This window comes from Pteropus medius, unplaced genomic scaffold (assembly GCF_902729225.1).
Source record: "Pteropus medius unplaced genomic scaffold, Ma_sr-lr_union100, whole genome shotgun sequence".
Classification (NCBI taxonomy): domain Eukaryota; kingdom Metazoa; phylum Chordata; class Mammalia; order Chiroptera; family Pteropodidae; genus Pteropus; species Pteropus medius.
Window position 1 is genome coordinate 5,583,373 of NW_024350926.1, and position 20,932 is coordinate 5,604,304.

The 20,932-nt window shown below is 39.7% G+C and overlaps 1 long non-coding RNA gene across 5 annotated transcripts in view; it reads left to right on the forward strand.

Annotated features, from left to right (window-relative positions):
• LOC120585485 (uncharacterized) overlaps positions 1–20,932 on the forward strand; it is a 124,515-nt gene that overhangs the window by 12,737 nt on the left and 90,846 nt on the right. Inside the window, exons 5-6 of one of the 5 annotated variants that reach the window (XR_005648343.1) lie at positions 11,427–11,579; positions 12,379–12,502. The exons of 3 other annotated variants lie outside the window; for them this stretch is intronic. This is a non-coding gene — a long non-coding RNA (uncharacterized LOC120585485). Of the gene's footprint in view, positions 1–11,426; positions 12,335–12,378; positions 12,503–20,932 lie in introns of those variants that run through there. One more of the 5 variants, XR_005648342.1, reaches the window with a different exon arrangement.

Below are 20,932 nucleotides of genomic sequence, written 5' to 3' on the forward strand. Positions count from 1 at the left end.
GATTTATTAGGATTTTCTATATACAAGATTATATCATGTTCAAATAGTTCTACCTCTTCCTTTCCAATTTGGATGCCTTTTATTATTTGTTTTTGTTTAATTGCCCTAGATAAAACTCCAGTGCAGTGTTGAATAGAGGGGGCAAGAATGTACAACTTTCTCTTATTCTTGATCTTAAGGGAAAAGTACAGTGTTAGTTATGGGTTTTCATAGATGCCCTTTATCAGATTGTGGAAGTATAACTCTATTTCTAGTTATTAATGTTTTAACCAAGAATGGGTATTAGATTTTGCAAAGTGCTTTTCTGAAGCTGTTGAGATGATCATGTGGGTTTTGTCCTTTATTCTATTCATATGGTGTGTTATATTAATTGGCTTTTGGGTGTTAAACTAACTTTGCATTCCTGGAATAATCTCAATTGATCATGATGCATAATCCTTTTAATGTGTTGATAGATTTGGTTTGCTAATATTTTATTGAAGATATTTGTATCTATATTCATAAGAGATATTGGCTTTCTTGTCATGTCTTTATTTTTGCTATCAGGGTAATACTGGCATCATAGAATGAGTTAGGAAGCATTTCCTCATCTTCTATTTTTTGAAAGAGTTTGTGAAGATTGGAATTAATTATTCTTTAAATGTTTAGTATAATTTGCTAGTGCATTCATGGACTTTTCTTTGTGAGTAGTCGTTTGATTACTAATGCAATTACAAGTCTATTCAGAAACTCTTCTCAAGTCAGTTTTGGTACTTGTGTCTTAATCTGAATTAGTTCATTTTATCTAGATTATCTAATTTGTTGTCATACAATTGTTCATAGTATCACTTTATAATTTCTTTTTTAATTTTGTAAATTCAATAGTTATGTCCCTTCTTTAATTCATGATTTTAGTAATTCGAGTCCTGTCTCTTTTTGGTCAGTTTAGCTAAAGGTTTGTTAATTTCGTTGACGTTTTCAAAGAGCCCAATTCGATTCTGATTATCCTTTATTTATATATTCTCTATTTTATTTATTTCCACAACAATTATTGTTTTCTTCTTTCTGCTTGCATTTGATTTAGTTTGCCTTTCCCCTCCGGTTCTTTGGGTAAAATGTTGGTTTATTGATTTGAAGTAGTTTTTTTTTTCTTTTTTAATATAGGCACTTACAAGTGTAATGGATAATTTTATATATCAATTTGGGCTAAGGGATGCCCAGATAGCTGGGAAAACTATCTGGGAAAACATGTGTCTATGAGGATGTCTGTCTCCAGAAGAGATTAACATTTGAATCAGTATACTACATAACAAACATCACCTTCAACAATTTAGATGGGCATCATTTAATATCTGAGGGTCCGAATAGAACAAGAGGATGGATAAAGGACAAATTCACTCCTTCTGCTTGAGTTGAGATATTCATCTTCTCTTGCCCTTGAACATCAGCTGTTCTATTTTGAGGGGTCTTTAGTACTAGAACTGAATTATACCACGGACTTTACTGGTTCTCTATATTGCAGATGGCAGATTGCGGTACTTCTCAGCTTCCGTATTCCTGTGAGCCAATTCCTAAAATGAATGAATGAATGAATGAATGAATGAATGAATGTTCTATTGGTTTTGTTTCTCTAGAGAACTCTAATACAACAGATATAAATTTTCCCGAAGGACTCCTTTAGTTGTATTTCTTAAGTTTTGGGTTGTTGTGTCCTCATTTTCTTTATCAAAGTATATTCTAATTTTTGTATGTGTGATTTCTTCTTTGATTCATTGATATTTTTTTAGGAGCATGTTGTTTAATTTCCACATATTTGTAAGTTCCCAAATATCCATCAATTATTGGAGAAATATGTTGTATTTTATCAATTCTTTTAAATTTACTGAGACTTTTCTTATGACCTAGCATAGGGTCTAATCTGGAGAATGTTCCCCTTCTTTGTTCTGTTATTCTCCTAAAACTATACCTTTATGCATTGAAAGCCAATCAGTACAGAAAACGCCTGTATGCAGCCATTTTCTAAATCGCATAGGAGAGTTACCAACAACAGAAAACATTTATAGCATCTTTTATATTCGCCTACGTAGTTACCTTTACCAGTGTTCTTTTTTTCTTCATCTGGATTCAAGAATTTACATTATTGTCCAGTGTCCTTTGTTTTCAGACTGCAGGACTTACTTTACTATACCTCGTAGGACCGGTTAGCTAGTGACAGATTTTCTCAGTTTTTAAAAAAATCTGAGACTGAATTATTTTGCTTTTCACTTTTGGAAAGTAGAGCTTTGTTGGATATTGAATATTCTCTTTTAGTAATTTGAATGTCATCCTACTGCCTCATGGTTTTCAATGTTTCTGATAAGAAATTAACTATTAATCTTACTGGGAATCCCATTTATGTGATGAATCAGTGCTTTCTTGCTGTTTCCTTGACTCCTTCTTTGTCAGTGTGGAAATCTGAATTTATCTACCATAGTTTGAATTTGGGGGAGGTGTAGATTCAAGCCTCTTCTCCAAAGTGTGAAAGTTTCAGCCGCTCTTTCTTTAAATATTCTTTCCTCCTCGTTCTCTCTTCTATCCTTTTTGAACTCCCAGCACTTAGCCAGACCGTTTACAGTGCCTTAGGCTTCACCTCCTGCTTGCACAGAGCATTAGCAGCTGCCAGAGGTGAGAGTTTAGGGCCTTTCCTGTCTTTCCTAAGCATGTGCACAACTCTGGGAATGTGCACAAACCTACATGTGTTTGTGGTTTTCTCAGTTCCCAAGAGCATGTCAAAGCCCCTATGGAAATCTCATGCTTCAGTTTTTTTCCCTTTAAAGTTTTTGCTTAGCCTGTTATTTTCCCCAATTGTTATTTTTCACCCTAGGCAGCTTCAAAATTAAGCAATTGCCTATAACTGTTTTTGACAAAGATACCTGGGGAGACTTTTTGCACTTGGTGGGCTCTAAGTCAGGTTAAATAAAGACATCTTTATAAGTGGAGTCTTTTGGGGGAATTGACAGAAATAACTGTCCAATAATGGCAGATCTCTTGGAATGAAGCTTTAGAGGAGAACCACCCCTTTCTGTACCCTCCAGTGGCTGCCAGTCTGCTGGTTTGCACTGTGATTGTGAGCTGTCAGTTTTCAAGGTTACTGTAGAGCTAGATAGGAGGAACGGGAACAGGGTGAGTTAAAATGCCACAAAACACGCTGTTTACCAAGACTTAGCTTTTTAAAAATAATTTTTGTTAACACTACTTTTTTTGACATTACTTTTATGCAGAAGAGAATTTTTGGAGATCCTTACTCTGCCGTGTTTGCTGACATTCCCCTTTCCCACTGACTATTGATGTACATTATGTATATGGTGAGATCCAATTAGAAGAACAATAGATTAAGTGCTAATTCACCTGATCACACGTGGGAAGGAAAATGTTAACAGGTTCCACATATGTTGAGAAATTCTCATTCAATCTTTTCTGACATTTTCAACTTCTTCTGGCGCAAGAATCAGAGCAGAGCAGGGGAACCAAGGAGCAGTCGTTGCTGGGATTCAGCGAGTTTACTTCACGTTGCTGGTCTGCCACAGCCTCCTGTGTAAACCATACTTCTGTGCATTTGTATTTTTGCCTCTCCATCTTCCTCAATAGCTTCTCCGTGATTAGACTTTCCATGGCAGGGGCTGAATCATTCCCATGAGAGAGTCCAGCCTGGGAACAGCTGTGTTTAAAAGGCTCAGCCTCTACATCCAAGAGGGGAAGCTACTTAGAGGAAGAGGTGGGCTTAACCGTTTGTGTCTTTGATGATTATAAGTTAATGTTCTCTAATACTTTTGTAAAATAGTTCCTAGGTGAATAAAAATAAGTGGACCATATTTAATTTCTTTAATTCTTATCTCCCTATTACTTTCACATACCAGCACATGTTTCTTGCTACTACCAATAATCATTTTAGCATATATTTAATCAATAAATTCTTTGATAAACCCAGTTGATTTAAGTTTATTCTTTTATCAAGGACTTGGTGAGCACCTACTTTGGGCTTGCATGGGATTAAATGTTTCCTCACAAACTCCCAGAATCCAGGACTTTCCTGTTCCTTCCAGATCCTACCTGTGCACCATGGACTGTGGAAGTGACTTTATTTTTACCTTGTGTTTTCCATGAACACAGAACAAAGTGATCCAGATGTCACACAATATAGTCAACATTCTCTACTCTCACTGCACACACAGTGAAATAGAAAAACTACCTATAAAACCAAGGAATGTTAAGTGAAAATAACTTTGTAAGCTCATGCCACTTTCTAATATGAGACAAGGCACACGAGAGAATGATCATCAGTTAGTTCTTTGTTCATTGGCTTTGCTCAACATCCAGAAACATATTCAGATACTGTCTTGAGATATTGAGATTGTGGGGGAAATTCTCCTCTTGAAAAATTTCACCTCTACATCAAATGTTTGCAAGGTATCATTTAAAAAAAATATTTCATCACTTTACTTTGTAGAGTTCAGTATTTCCTGGTTTCGTATTGGAGGAAGAAAGATTGCCAAGGTTTTCCTGCTTACTGCCTGTCGCCTCGCTTCCTCTTTGCACATAAGCAGGCATATTCTGCATGTGGCTTGATGCTCCCAGTTCTGTGGGAGAGGATGGGAACACTGACAGCTGCCGGGGCGGCTGCTCTGGTGGACGGCTGGATGCAGGTGCATAGACCGCCTCAGTCAGACAGGCTTTAAGGCTTGCATTATCTCTGCCGTTATCCAATATCCTATCCAATAAGGTCCTTGGAAACAACAGAAGCAGCACAGTTGTACATAGTCCCCAGGGCATACAACTCCATAATGTCCACTCAGATTTACACGGATGAAACATCTGCAGTGTGTTATTTTTGTGAGGCTCCGTGGTTACAATGTCACAGCAGCTTAGGAATTAAATCATGCACCTGACAGTATGATGCTTTGATATCTGTATGATATTCTTTTTGCCTATATGCTACATATGACATAAAGATTGGAACTCTTAAGTGTATGTAACAGTTTCTTGCCAAAAGAGTGAAAGGAGTAGGTAGTAACTGCTGGACAAGTTTTTCTTCTAGTCATATTTTCAAGCTGTAGAATGTGCCTCTGATTTTGAGATTCTCTCTCCAGTGTCTGATGACCTAGAATTAGTCCCAGTCTACCACTAACTAGACCATGGACTAATAACTTTTGAAAATCTCCATTTTCTTGGCTTTAAATTGAGATTAATAATCCCTGCCTGGCAGTATTTTGAAAATACAGTGTTAAGAATTCATGTGAAAGTTGTTTGGAAATGGCTGCTAGAGGCAGATAAGAGCTGAATCTTACCTGTAGGGGGTTCAAAGTATCATCTTTTTTAGGAAGACAAGTGGCAAATGAAATTCAGGGCTCTGGGAAATCTAGACTGGAGAATGTGGATTAGACCTGAGGCCCTCCTTCCCAGCCCAGATAAGAACCTCTGTATCTGCAGAGAGCTGAGCCTGCTCTGCAGCCTTCGAGAGTCCGCCTATTGCAAGTTTAAGGGGAGCTTCCGGAGGGCAGGAGGAGCACGGAGAGAATGGCGAGCCTCCCCACTGAGTGGAGCAGGCCCTCCCATAGTGGGTTCGGACTCAGAGACAGGAAGTGCCATGGCTCGCACCAGAGTAGGAGAGGGATCTCAGTGCACGGGCACAGGACCATTAAAGAGGACTCAAGGTCATGCCACGGTGACTCGTGATCTTGAGCAGGGACACAGGCGCTAGTGGAAGTCAGGCTCCTACTGAACAGATCAGCGCCTCTCCTTCCTGTGGGGAGGGACCGTCAAGGGAGGAGGAGACTGGGAGTGTTGACCTCATCACCCTCAGAGTGAGGAAGAGATGGGAAGTCCCGTCTGTGGGTTTGTGGGGGAGAGCAAGAGTCCCCTGCTGTCACCCAGCCATGACGATGAGGTAGACAGATGGATGGCTTTGGTTTTAGAGGGTTTGCTTCAGTGAAAAGTCTGAGGAAATTGGCTAGATAAGCTACATTGAAGGTCACTTAAACAGTCCCCTCATTTTCCAGGAAGGTGGGGACAACAGCAGGTTGGTGGTGCCTGGCTCAACTAGTTGATGTCGGTCGTCTAGCTCTCAGAAAGATTAGGTCAAGAAAACAGGACACCCCCAGGAGGGTGGGACTTCGGCGGGGGCCTGGGCCATCAGAGAGCAGCATTAAGGCCACAGGGTCCTCTGGGGAGCAGGGATCGAGCTCACACAGCAGGGGGCAAAGTGGATGCGGGAGAGATGAAGGTCAAGGTTTTGGTAAAAGCCATTGTCTTCAAATGTAGAAATATAGCTATGATTTAGATAAGCCAGATAAAATCACGTTATTAGCATGAGTTTAGTTGCGTAAAGAAATAGGTATTTTTGTCCCCCTGCCCTTCGAAGGTGCGTTTTCCTCTCTGCAGTACTTACCGTCCATTCCCGATGGTGGAAACAGTACCCAGGGTTCCATGCGGGCACTGGCACTTCCAGACCACATGGTCAATGTGGGGTGATTGGGTGGTCTGCTGACTCAGACCTGGACAGCCAGAACCTTTTATTTCCTGACTCCAGAAACTGGTTCAGGGAAGGAGGGGCGTGTGACCCAATCCAGACGAAAGGGACGTCTTGTAAAGGAAAATTCCCCTTGGCAGAGGGTTTGCAGCTGAGATGGTGCGATTTAAACCTTGATCTGCTTGCCATCGTGAGGAGGGCGTTGGCTTGAGAATGAAACCAGCCCAGAGCAAAACGAAGCCGAAAGATGGAAAGAAACATATTTTTGAGCATTTTAATCAGCCGTGTTCACAGTCGGCATCCTACAATTTTCAAATATATGAGCCAATACGTATTTTTCTTTGTTTTTGTTTAAAACAATTTCGTAAGTTTTCTATAACCTGAAGTCAAAAAAATCCTGACGAACGCACTTCCTCTTTGGTGTCTCTCAAACATGTTTCATGTGAGTGACATTTTCTCTTTTTTCCTCAACCCCGCTTCTCTTCTTTACTCGCCCAAGCATGTCCTAATCTGTGTAATGAAACAAAAGATCATATTCTGTGTATCAAAGGTCAGGAGAATGTTCTATTTTTCTATAATATTAGCCTGTGTTTTTGTCCAAGACTGTCTTTAGGTTCAGAGTATGGGATCAGCTGGATGATTTTTCTTCTCCAGATGGCATCCACTGTGGTCACTTGGAGATGTTCAGCTGATGGCTGTCCTGGTCCGGACAGTCCAAGATGGCTTATGCCAGGCATCTCGGTGGGGATGGCTGCAAGGCTGGTTCAGCTGGGGGCCTTCCCACTATTCTTGGGGCTTCTTTACATGTTCTTTTATGCTGGCTCAGGACTTCACGAGTGGGTATTCCAGGAGGTCCTGGATGTAAGCTGCAAGACTTCTTATAACCTAGACTTAGAAATCCAAGGATGTTACTTTTACCTCATTCTAATGGTCAAGCAAGTTACTAAGGCCAACCCAGATTCAAGGGGGAAAAGAATTAAACAGTTAGACTTCATCTTTCAATGGGAAGAGTAGCAAGGTATTTGTGGCCATCTTTAATCTACCATGGGATGGGTTAGCAGTGGGAAGAACTTGAGCTTTGGGCCTAGATAAACCTGTCTAAGAAGGACTTCCTCACCCCCTAGCTGTGTCCACTTAGCCTTCATTCATAGAATAGAAGATAAGAAAACCTCTCTCATAGACTTGAAAATTAAGTGAAATAACGTGTGAAATGCCTTAGGGCAATGCCTGGTGCATAGTAATCACTCAGTAAGTTGTAGTTTGATTTCTTTGGGGAGATTTATCTGTTGATGATATCAGTTCTATTTATGCCAAGAGTGGAGTCTCTCTCGACTGTGGTGGATTATTATGTTGAGATTTTATCTCCATCTCTTAACTCTTGTTCTTTGGAGGTATTCGAGATGGTCAAAGCTAATTCATGAGCTGTAGCTGCCTCTTCTTGGTTCTAGAGTTAGTATTATTGTAGATTGTTGCAGATAATATCAATCAGCTTGGGGCCAGAATAATTTATTTTGTAGAAGAACAGTGCTGTCAAAAGGTAATAAATTCAGTATCTTTCTGCAGGATTCCAGTTCTGTTTCAACATGGGGTTTCTCAGCTCACCATTGTCCTTGCCACAAACTAGACTGAGGGCTGAATACGGTTCAGCCACAGGCTCTCATTGAAGGGCATTAGCAATTCTTCTGAATAGAAATGTCATTTATGATATCTGGGATCCCCTGCCAGCCTCAGAATTCCCGTGGTATGGATGTCAGTACAAAAAAGTTGTTCCACGTTTGTGACGTCCCTTAGTCTTGAGCTACAATCTCCGTCTCCCTTTACGTCTTTATAATCATAATCAATGGACTGTACATGCTGGCTGCCTGGGATGGAAATAAATTTTATGGTTCTAGCATAATGGGAAAAGAGAAGAGACCTGCATAATACTCATGCTTGAAATTACTAAACTCTGGGATCCATTACTATTATACCCACAGCTGAGCCTGTGGATTTGCACCCAGTGTATAAATTCCTAACTGCTATTGCTGAAAGTTATGTGCAGGAGGTACGGTCAATGAACTATGAATCTTCTGTACCAAAAGACTTAATATTTTGTTCAGTGTTTTGCATACAACTGCTGGAGTGTCATGAGTAGTATATGGGCTTTGCCATCATTTTTCAGTTGTTTGAGGAAAACAGTGCCTTCGAAAGGGTTCACATCCTAAGTTTTGTAAAATAGTCATGATTTCGTTTGCACCAATTCTCTTAAGATATTCGTATTTTTAGTTCCTTCAGTCATCTCATGTTGCAGGAGTGAGGCAATCTGGAATGTGGGTTTGTAAATTCTGTTTTGAGCTGCGAGCCAGCTGGGAGCCCTGCACAGATATCATGCTTCACTGCTGTGGGAAAATAGAAACCTCTCACCACAGATGACCCCTATAGATTCAATAAATTCAAAGAAAAAAAGATATGTGTGTTTATTAGTAGCAGCTATTGAAAATCTCTATTTTTTAATGAAGATATTTGACTGAAATATCTGGAAGAAATGAAAGTAAGAAAGATGATATTATAATTATTTTAAAAATTGACAGTAATGTCAACAGGGCCACACTGGGTTGTATTAAACAAGGTATTATGTATCTCGTCTACCTAACTTAAAATTTTGAGATCAGCTTAGGTAAATACAGGCCCAAGAAGGTATTTATGAGGTTGAAAATTACGGTCACCTATTGGTTTATTACCACATTATTTTTCTGATAATTCAGGCATTAAACTCAAATTCTAGGAGGGAAAGAAAATCCAGGTTCTGTCCTACCTCATTGTTCTGCCTCATTAAGTGCTTGATTGTCACTCTCAAGCCGATCGAACTGTGTTCACGCCGGTAAACTGTAGACACAGCATAGACCTCTGTTCTCTCACGGAAATGTTTGTTGGGTAATATTTATACAGCGCTTTGAATTCCTCCAGATTATACACATTGTTCCTCAAATTCAAGTATATGTGCTAAATAAGTCTCATAAAGTACACAAAATAATTTCCCTACATAATTACTATAAAGCAACACAATTTTTGAATGTATCATGAGTCATGTTAACTAAAATACCTACCCCTTTTCCACTTTATCAACATTTCCACTGCCTACCTTTTTTCCCTGTTTGGGTATGTTTTGTCACACAGATAAAATAAGTATTTCTTCACTAACAGAAAAAGAGTCATACTGAACCAATTAAAGCAAGCAAAGGAAAGAATTAGCTAAGAAAATTGGTAGTGTTTTATGGCTGCGATGGCTTATACTGTATCGTACCTCACAGTATCATAACTCACAGACTTCTTACTTTCTTAATGAGTGACAATAGCAAGTCTGGAAAACATCTGCCTCGAAAAAGAACACTAACTGCTCTCTGCTTAAAAAATGTTGCTCGCCAATTACTGTGTAGCAGCCATGCGTATCACATTGTGGTATGAGATGTCTTGGTTGCAAGAAATTAATATGCTCATGTTTGATTTCGAGTTGTCTCGAACAGAATCCTGGCATAATTCAAGTCATCGTAAAGCCACAGTTGGAATAAAGACATGATTTACTATTAGCAAATCTTCAACACTGCTACTCAGTTCCCAGCAATCATGATGACTTGGGCAAAGGAAATTTAGCAAACTATTGCATGACTTTTTGTCATCTAAAAGGAAAATCTGCAATATAAAAGGAAAACGTAAAAATAGCCTCTCATTTATATAGCTAACCATTTTAACTGATAAGCATGTTTTGGCTGCACAAGTAAAATATATTCGTGAACCCTCATGGCACCACAAGAGCTGCAGCCGTCAGAATAAGTTTATTAACAGTTACATGTGTTTCGGTCATGGGCAAGAGTATTCTTTCTTTCCTCTCGTTACCAACTGATAGGTGTTTGGAAGATGAAAGAATGACCTTTAGAAGAAGGAACAAGAAACAATTCCAGTATCAATTTGTTCATTGTCCGAGCTCCCTAATTTTTCCAAGTTATTGTCAAACAGGTCTGAAAGTTAAAAGTAGCTGTTCGTTCATTTTTATTTCTCCTTAAAGTGGGAGGTAAGATCACAGTGCATAAACTGCTTTTGCACTTTGAATATGTTCTCATTGTACTAATATCATACTGTTAATTTCTAAACTGTTGCAAAGGCATGGAATTCAGCAAAATGCTAATTCTTTCCTGGCTTAGAAGATAAATTAGGTCATGGAAAAGAATTGATTTCCGGACTATCTCAGATATCATCTTTTTTTTTTTTTCCATTTATGTAGTGATGCATTATTATTACAGAGTGTGAAATTTTTCATTCAGGAATGACTCTATCCAAGATATTATCTAATAGAACAGCTGGTACCCTTGTTAAGATTGACCTCGAATTATGGCGAAGTTCACAATTTGCTGAGACCTTTGACTTGCCCTTGTTATTAAAAAAAAAAAAAAGCAGGGTCTGAATTACTTATATTAAGTAATTAGTTCATTATCTATTGTTAAGTTTAATGAAATAATTCACATAAACTGAAGATAAAGTTTTTTCATATACCAATTGAGTTTTAAATTACACAATTGATTTAAATATTTTTAACTACCCAAAATGCTCTCAAATTGTAATTTTATATATCTAGATACATATACCTGTTTTTAGATAATTCTACTCCTTAGCCCAAAACATAAGCAGATTTGAATTTTTAATCTTATTAGTTCCAGAAGACAAACCTAGCCGTGAACAAAGAACACTGAGCCAAGTTTGGCGGTAGCTTGTGAATATTTCTAACTCCAAACAGGATCACACTGCTTACAGTTGTCTTTTGCGTGCAGGTGCATTGTGAGAAAGTAACCCACCAATGAAATCACACAAATCCTTTGCTTCAAGTCTTTTAGTCACATAGTAAGAAATTAATAATACTGTATTTGTTTTGTTTTTAATATTTCTCATATTTCTTATTCTCATCCTGTAGGAATGCATTCTAATCCAAGGACACATTCTCATACATTCATTAATCCTCATGCTCCAAAATGATTCACATGAAAACTCAAAATCAGATGGTTTCATGTGTTCCAACTTAGCTTTTGCTAAAACAGGATCATCCTTGAACTTGTCATCTGCTGAGGTATTGAATTCCCTATTTCACTCAATTACATGATCTTAAGAATGTAGCCATTTGCCATTTCTGTCTCAACTGCGAGCACATGTTTCTGCGACTAACTGTCCAGCTTGAGAACCCTTCAATTATAAATGACCTATTGGAAAAAAGAGTAAATCATTGAAGGAGCTACTTAAGTCGTATATAAGAATGTTGTGTCTGTTTAAAAATAAAGTATTATTAATGTAGTTTTCCTGGTGATGACAAGTTTTAGCTCTTTAAAGCCAGCTCCTGCAATATCTGAGGTAGAATTGTTTAAAAGTAAAATATCCTTTAGTTGTAAAAGGAACTTTATCTATTAAACAAAGTTGTAATTAGGTTAATATTTTGAGAGAAAATCGGTTGCCGTTTTCTTCTAATTTAAAATAGTGTCCTAGTGTGGAATAATTTAATTGTAAAAAATTATTTTCATGTGTGTATATTGCGTTAATCAGTTTTCTTCTAAAACTGAAGTGGACAGGTGTTAGTTTCAGATATTTATAATTAAATGATTGAGTCAAATTAAACACATACTAATCTTCTCTGCTGGACTAAAAACTCCTTGAGGGCAGATTGTATCCTAGTCGTTTCTCAGAGACTAGGACAGCTTTGGGTGTATTGTAGGTGCTCATTGAATGTTGCTGAGCTTATCTGAGTCCCCCACATAAGACACCTCCTCCCCCCACATAAGACATCTTCTTGATTTTTAACCATACCACCTTCAACTAAAGAATAAAATATTACCTAATACTTTGCATTTATCCCTTGTCTTCTTTCTACTTTTCAGATCGTTTTCATGTCGTTATATCCTTTGAGCCTTTTGGAGTAGTGACTCTTCCCGGTCCATTGCTCTTGGTTGAAGTCACACCTCTGGTTAATTAATTTCATGGCAGGAAGTGGAAACTGGTGGGTTTTTTTTTTTCTTTTAAAAACTGTAGGCTCTTTACCCTATACGTACTCACTGTTTTTATGAGAAATATGTGGGATGGGTCAGATTGCCTCTTGGTATAAAAAGATGTCTGATTTCAGCTTGGAAATGAAAAGAGCTAAAAAGCTATCATTTGCTACCTTAATAACAAGAAAGGAAGCTGATGCACTGGAAATTAATGACTTTCCTTGAACCCATGAGAGAACTGAGATCGGAGGGCAAACAAGTACCCTGAAATATGGGGAGAGACAAGTGCTTGCAAAGAAAGATGGTGCCAACTCCATGTAAGCCCCAAAGAAGATCAATTCTGAATGAATTCCTGAAGGCCAGATGGGCGTGTGAAGTCCCTGGGAGCGTCAGACGTGTGTGCGTGTGTGTGTGTGTGCGTGTGTGTGTGTGTGTGTGTGTGTGTGTGTCAGGGGTCACACTCTAGGAAGGCACAGGGAAGACTGGGCAGACGCCTAAGACAACTTACCCTTTGACCCAGCTGGGCCCTGGGAGGGAACAGAAGTCCCTGCCGAAACACTGCCAGGCTCGTCCTCTGGATCGTCTCAGAGGAACAAAAGCCTTCACACGCAGGGGAACGGGAACAAGAGTGTGGACGGAGGCCCCCGGGGGTGGGGTTGGACCTTGTGTCGGCCCAGCATTACCCCGAGGAAGGAGCAGGAATACTCGAGAACGTCACAGCCCCAAGACCTGGGTCCACAATGTCTGCCTAAATCGGGTTTAATAAGAACATCAGACAACACCTCCTCCCCCCACTCCCCCACCTCCGTCACCCTATCAAGTGTCAAATAAAGTCAAGAGTGGGATACCACTAGGAGGGCTGCGAGAGACAGGTTCTCTGTTCCTTGCACAAAGGAAAAACCCTAAGCCAAGTGCAGAGAGCCAAAGCCAAGCAGGAGGCCAGCTCGAAACCCAGCCCAGCGCTTGCCTAGACTGACGGGAACCCCTGCAGTCAGGGCCCTACAGAAGGAAAGGGGCGCTCACCTCCAAACGAAGCGATTATTTATCTCAATATCTGTTGTCTTGCACAGTATGTCTAACTTCAATGCACACATAAGGCGTACGAAGAAGGAAGGAAAAGCACAGTTTAAAATGACAAAGGAGTCGACAGGGCCACTGTTTCGAGTTCCCAGTCTAGCGCACAGGTTTCCAGCCTGCATGCGCGTGAGAATCACAGGCAGGACTTCAGAGTTTAACTTTATGATCTCCGCCCCAGACAGTTAAATCATAATCCCTTGTGGGTGGAAGCAGGAGGAGAGAAGGGATGTCCAGATATAAGTATTTATTTTAAAAGATGCTGGATGATTCTAATACAACCAGGGTTGAGAAACACAGTTTTCAGTAAAGACAGGATATAACACAATTATCGAAAATGGATAGACGTTTTATCTATATGTGTATATATAGCATATATATGGAATCAAGGAGAATAACATAATCTGACCATATATCTCTGCAATCCAGAAGAGGCAAAATAGATAAATCACAAATCACAGATGTTACTGATACAGTAGGAAGTGGCTTCAGAGAATCATCGCTAAAATATTTTACCTGTCTGTATGTTACCTAGCGATTAAGTAGATTTATTAATGGGGCTCTAAATGGTTAATTGACATATGAAATGAAAGATTTGAACCCAGCAAGGGTAAAGGCAGGGAGCTGACCACCATTATTCTCTTACTCCTTATGGATTTCTTCCTTCAGACTCCTGGATCTTTGCTTTTTAGTTTGGTATTTAGGTTGGGAGATTATTTTTAAATCATGAGGGGATTTTAACTGGAGAAAGGTAAGAGCTGAGGAGTAATTATTCCTGGGTGATGGTGTAAGGTGCCATCCAACATCCACCTTCGGCTTAGATGGCCATCTCTCTTCGCATCTAGAATGCCAGCCATAATCACAATCAATTATGTGTTTTTTTCCTTTTTTTTTCTAACTATTTTTTTTTGGCGCGGAGGAGGCTAGAAGCATAAAAACCCTATTAGTCACAGAGAATTATTTGTGGTATAGAATTTCTTATTACTGACGGTGAGCTGTTTTCATGGGCCATTTACTGAGACTTGGAAATGATTTACCTGGTGCAGTGGGGAGAGCGTGGACATTGTATAGCCAGACCCGGTTTTGAATCTCGTTTCTCTCACTTACTGCCTGCATAGTTTTAGGCAAGTTTACGTCTTCGAGTCTCAGCTTCCTCTTCTATAGAATGGAGATAATAATACCTGTCTTAGTAGAGCTGCCATGAAGATTAAATGAGCCAATACTGTAAAGTATGCGGTAGGCGCTTAGTACCTTCCAGGTCTCCTTCGTGACACCTCACACTGCCGTCTACAGGCTCATTCCCTTGCTCCGGCTTGTTCTCGGGGTGTCCCCACCTGTCTGTTCCGCAGCCTTTCTCTGCCTCACTGTCATCACCTCACCTGTGGTCCTTCAGACTCCCTCATGTCCCAGCGATCTGCTATTACCGCTCCTTGTCTCCCCGTCTCTACTCTTCCTACTCAGAGTTCATATTTATTGGATACAGTGTTAAACTTTTTAGATGTATGTTCATTTTACTAATTAATACTTAATAACAATTAATTGTGTCCAGCTAATCTTCGCAACAGTTTTATTTCTATTCTACAGATGAGGCAACCGGGACTTATAGGTGCGATTCCCTTAGGTCGCATAACTAGCTAGTGTGACACAACCAGTTCACTCTACTGGTTGCTCTAGATTGCCCACGGGACCCAATAATAACTTCATAGGGCAGAATACAGTACTGTCCCCAGCTGGGTCCCGGACTTATCTCCTAGTGCTCGCTCGAAGCTTCGGCCACACAAAGCCATTCCCGAAACATTCCATCTCCTTCCATGCGTCCTGCTTTTCCCCACGCTATTTCTTCAGCCTGCAGTGCCCCTTTCTCCTTTCCCATCCATCTGGTGAGCTTCAGCTCCTGTTTTGTGGTCTGGCAAAGAAGTCGAATCCCCTGTGAATCCTCCCTGCTCGTTGCAGGCCCTCAGGCTCCCGCCGCCTGTTGCGCAAACCTGTGACTATAGTATTTGCCATACTCTCTGGAAATTAGTGATTCATCTGTCTCTTTCACTATCCCGTCATTATCCTGAACTGTCAGCAGGGAGAATTTTTGCCACCTAGTTGGTGTTCAATAATGGTGTGTGTGTGTGTGTGTATGTGTGTAGTTGGATTTCTATTAAGATAATTTTAGATTTACATGCAGTTATAAGAAATAATAGAGAGATCCCTTGTATATGTTGCCCATTTTTCTTCAGTGGTAATATTTTGTAAAACTATAGTATAATATCAAAACCAGGATATTGACGTTGATGCAATCCACTGATTTTATTCAGATTTTCCCAGTTTCTCTTGGACTCATTTGTGTGTGTGTGTGTGTGTGTGTGTGCGCGCGCGCACATGTGTGTGCATGTTAAGATTATGTAAAAATGTAGCATCCATGTAGATGCCTGTATTTGCCACCACAGTCCTAATACTGAATGGCTCCACACCACAGGGACCCCTGCTGTGCCCTTGTGTGACCATCTGTGCTCTTCTTCCCCGCCCTTTGCCCACTATGTCCCTAACCTCTGGCTACCACTTATCTGTCCTCCAATTTCTACAATCTTGATATTTCAAAGTCTTACATAAATGGAATAGTACAGTACATAATCTTTTGAGATTGGCTATTTTAACTCGGTGTAACTCCCTGAAGATTCATCCAAGTCTGGCACATTTTAGTATTTCATTCCTTTTTATTGCTCAGAAGTATTCCACAGCACGTCTCCATTACAGTTTGTGAAACCGTTCACCTGATGAAGTGCGTCTGCGCTGATTCTAGTTTGGGGCTATTATGAATAAAGCCACTATGAACATTTGTGTTCAGATATTTCGGTGACCAGATATGTCAGTTTCTTTGGGATAAATACCCCAAAGTATCAACGCTTAGTCATATGGTAACTGCATGTTTAGTTTTACAAGAATTTGCCAAATTGTTTTCTAAGGTGGCTGTATGATCTTACATTCTCACCAGTAATATATGAGAAGACCAATTTCTCTGAATCCTAGCCAGCATTTGGTATTGTCATTATTTTTCATTTTGACCATTCTGATCTCTCTCTTCCTCCCTCTTTTCTTTCTTTCCTCTCTTCCCTCCCTTCGTCCTTTCTTCTCCTTTATTCTGAGAATTACTCCTCTCTCACGGTGTACAGACTTCTACTGTGAGGGCATTTTCAGATAAATGCCCACGTTTTCTTCATGGATATTTATTTTCCTGCCTCCTGTACCCAGCCAGGTAGCACGCATGGAAGGGAAGGCAGGGGTCTATATTGTGGGATGGGGTGCTGACCACTCTTCCTGCTGTGGCTCCCCCTCTTCAATACCCATGGTTCTTTCCTATTGCCAAGCTTGGTTCTCCAGATACTCTTCTAGGAGATTTTCAATATGCTTTTTCTAAGTTAACTTTTGCTTCTGATAGCCAGATATCTGTTGCCTACAACCTAGAATCCTGGCTTATAATGTTTGCTTTTTAAAATTTAAATGATTTTAGTCAGTAATTATATATAGTAGAATATTTAACATATATGAACATATAGAACTACTAATAATGTGGAATAGTGCTAAGTATATAAGAAAAGTTATATAGGCTCAGAAGGAGAACAGGTATATTTATCTGGGTGGCAATGGAGAGAGGAGATCAGGAAAAGCTTCGTGGAGGTTATAGAATTTGAGATAGGTTTTAAAATTAAAAAGCATCTGGACAGATTGTAATCTAAATTGAACAGCCACTTGCCGAATTTTGGTTTTTATGCTTATCCAAATAAACTACAATATTATCCATGGAGTATCTTTTTCTGCATTTTCACTACCTGTATATTTACCCATTCTAAATAGGTAGACGATAGATCCTGTACTCTAAAGCAGTCTGATTACCTTAGACCCGTGAAAGTGTGCTCCTGTCTGCCCCAAGGGAGAGCGAAAGTGATTGTGATGGAAATAAACAGCCAGGGGCTGGGGAAGAGGGTGAGATCTGACGTGTTAATACCAGGCGATGCCCATGGTTTGTTTTGTTCTGTTGATTATTGCTTTTATTTCCCTTAAATTTTCCTTAAAAATACTGTCGGTTTGTTTTTTTGTTTTTTCGGTTTTTGTTTTTTGTTTTTTGTTTTTTTATCCAGTTGTAAAACAAGATGGAGATAGAAATTGTGAAAATATACATTTGAGCATGCCCACAGGAGTTGCATCACTCCCAGGGGACCTACCCACCCGTGCTGGGCTGACGGGTGGTAAGGAGCAGTATCAAAGAAAGGAGCATAAAGTAAACTTGTAAAGAACTTCTTCACGTGTTACAGACGTAGTTTAGCATGTTTATTATAACTACTGAAGCCAGAGAATGGATTCCCGCGTGGAATGTTATGACCTCATTGAATATTGTATTTCACTTAGCTCTAGAAGCAATGAAATCTCTATCAGGTCATAAATTATACAAGAGGGGTTAAAGCAACATCTGAAATATAGTTAATAGATCAAAGAGAACTGTATTTTAACTTATATTAAGGAATTAATTTGTGACATCGTTGAGATGAGCAACATGAGTCACAAAACGTGATGATGAATTCTGGAAACACATGTTACAACCCATATTTTTTATTATGACAGGTATCATTCCTATAAGAGTATAAACAATATATGCACACTTTAGAGAATAGCAAAATAGCCATATTCTTGACACCTAATTTAAGAAATAAAATGTTCCCAATATCTTTACAATCCCCATTTTCCCTCTTGGATCCCTCTTCTCTCCCTCCTGGAGGTGAATTTTGTGCTTATTACACGTGTATGTATCCATACACAATAGATATAGTTTTTAATTTTGCATACTGCTGAAGCACATATAAATGGAATCTACTGTATGTGTTCCTCTGTGATTTCCCTTTTTTCCCTCTCAATATTTATTTAAAAATTAATCCAGTCGATACCTGAGCTGAAGTTATTCATGTTTGTAATAATGTTCCACCGATATTTTTATTCATTCTAATTGTAATGAACATATATTTCGGGGGGCTACTGTTAGTAGCTGTAAACACATAGAATGTGAAAAAAGTTAGAAATACTATTTTTCTATTATAAACGTGAGCTGAGATACAAGAGTTTCATTAGAATAGTATTTTATAAGCTTTTCCGATCATGATCTCATAAGATATAAATTGGTTTTGCAAAATTTTTACAAAACAATACTTGAATTACAAGGGATACCTTTTGATATTTTCTATTCCATTCCATTCTATTTTATTTTTTTTTAATTCTGGCTGTGTTCCTCTATATTAATCTCTTGAGCTGTTTATGGGTCATAATCAGTCAGCCAGCAGTTTAAAAAAGAGTGCACGGGCACCAGGAACGGAATTGCTGGGCCGCAGCGTGTACCCATCTCCAGCCACACGAGACAGTGCCAAATGGCTCTGCGGCCGGCTGTGCTCCGTTCCCCTCCCTAGCCACAGCAATGCGCCCCCTTTCTTACACACCTTTGCTAACATTCGATATCTTCAGATTTTTACATTTCTGGTTGACTACATTCCATGTCTTTAATAATAGAAAATTGAACAGGAACCCAACTTTAAAGTTCATCACAGATAATCCAGATGAGAGTGAATCTACTCAGTCAATAAAAATACACATTCAGAAGAAATTGAAAAGTTCTATTTCGGGGCATTTTAGTTTATGAGATTTTTTTTTAGAAAACAAAAGTGATGTATACTAAATGTATACACCAAAAAGTGAACTGGTTTCAGAAGTGCAGATCCCAAATTGACTCTTCTGGGGATCCAGATTGTCCAGATCAATAGTCAGCCATGGAAAGCATAAACCTATAGTTGTAAAAATTCTACTTTGGGTTTTAATCAGAGTCGACCAATGTTAGCGGCACCACTACGCAAACGAAATGTGTGGTTCTGGGCTTTCGGAGCTCAAGGCTACAACACGCCGAAAGAATTCCTGGTGATGACTTTCTGCTGTTTCCATGTGAACTTGGACTCACCTGGAATTCCTCCATTTTCTCACCATCTTCAGTGAAAAATGATAGGAAGAGATTAGAATAATCTGCTGCTTTCACTCTTACCTCTAAATCCATGAGAAATTTCAGGTGAACGTGCCACTCACTAGTGGTAAATTAGGGGCTTGGGACACAGGAACCTGCACTCCATGACTTGTGCCTCTTCCTGGCACATGGAAGGTTCAAGAGTGTAGGATTTCTAAACTTCCATGCACACAATCCTTCAGAGGTTTGCAACATCCCAATCCTCAGCGATTCCCAACGCCGAGGCAAATTAGCAAGACCAAGGAAGTCAGTTAAGTTATCTTCCTGCAGACAGGCAGCTAATTTATTTATGGCAAATTCTTTGGCCACTTGCCAACAGAAAACATGTTCACACAAAGCTGGCTGGGGAGGGGAGGCAGAGAGAAGAAGATGGCAGAGCTGCACCCTGGCCCACAGCATCCCTAGGGATTCCGAGGGTGCGGCCTCCACAGGGGTTTAAGAACAGCTGTTTGGGGCAAGATTTCCTAATCCATCTTGAAAAGAGATGTATTCTAACATTAGGGAGGCCTTTCTGCTGCCTGGAAAGGGTGTCTTACAGCATTTCAGTAACAGTGTTCCATTTTGCAGAGCAGCATGTGAGACCTCGAAAAGGGGGAATAGCACTGGTAGGAGTTAGGCAGTTTTGGGTCCTGGCTCTTTTGGCAGTTTGGTAATTTAAAAAAGAAAAGAGTATTTCATTTAGAACTTGTCGAGAGGTTTCTAGCTCCATAAAGTTTCATCTGTATTCACAGATTAAAGGCAGCCTATAGCACCTTTTACCATTTAAATCCCGGATTATGTTTCCTTATTTTGTTTTAAATTACTGACCACTAATGGAAGGACTCTCCATGCAGAGTATGCTCCATCAGTTGACTCTGAGTTCTTAAAACTGATGGTGTTAATAAAATTATGCGAGTATTTACATTTATGTTTTAAAGAAATAGCTTTATTTAAATGAGTCAAAAGGTGGGGAAAAAAACCAGTACATTTTAGCTTATAGAGTTTATGTCTAATGCAGATTCATATTTGAGTAATGACATTCGTTTCATCTGTTCATTCAACACCATGCCAGGCGTACACCTGGCATTCACAAAGGGCTTTTTATTTTGCAAAGTACTCTCAGGCGTCATTTCACAGAAGTCCAACAGAACCCTGAGAGTGTCTTAGTGGGTCCACTTAAGTCACAAATGATCACATTGCTGGGCTGCTGGAGACTTGCTCAACCAGGCTGAAAAGCCCGAGGTTCTGCTCAAGCGTCCAGCTAGGTCGGCAAAGGGGGTACCAGAAGGCACTGGGACCTTGGTCACCACTGACCCCGTCCTTCCACCCCATCCTGAGCTGGTCCCTATG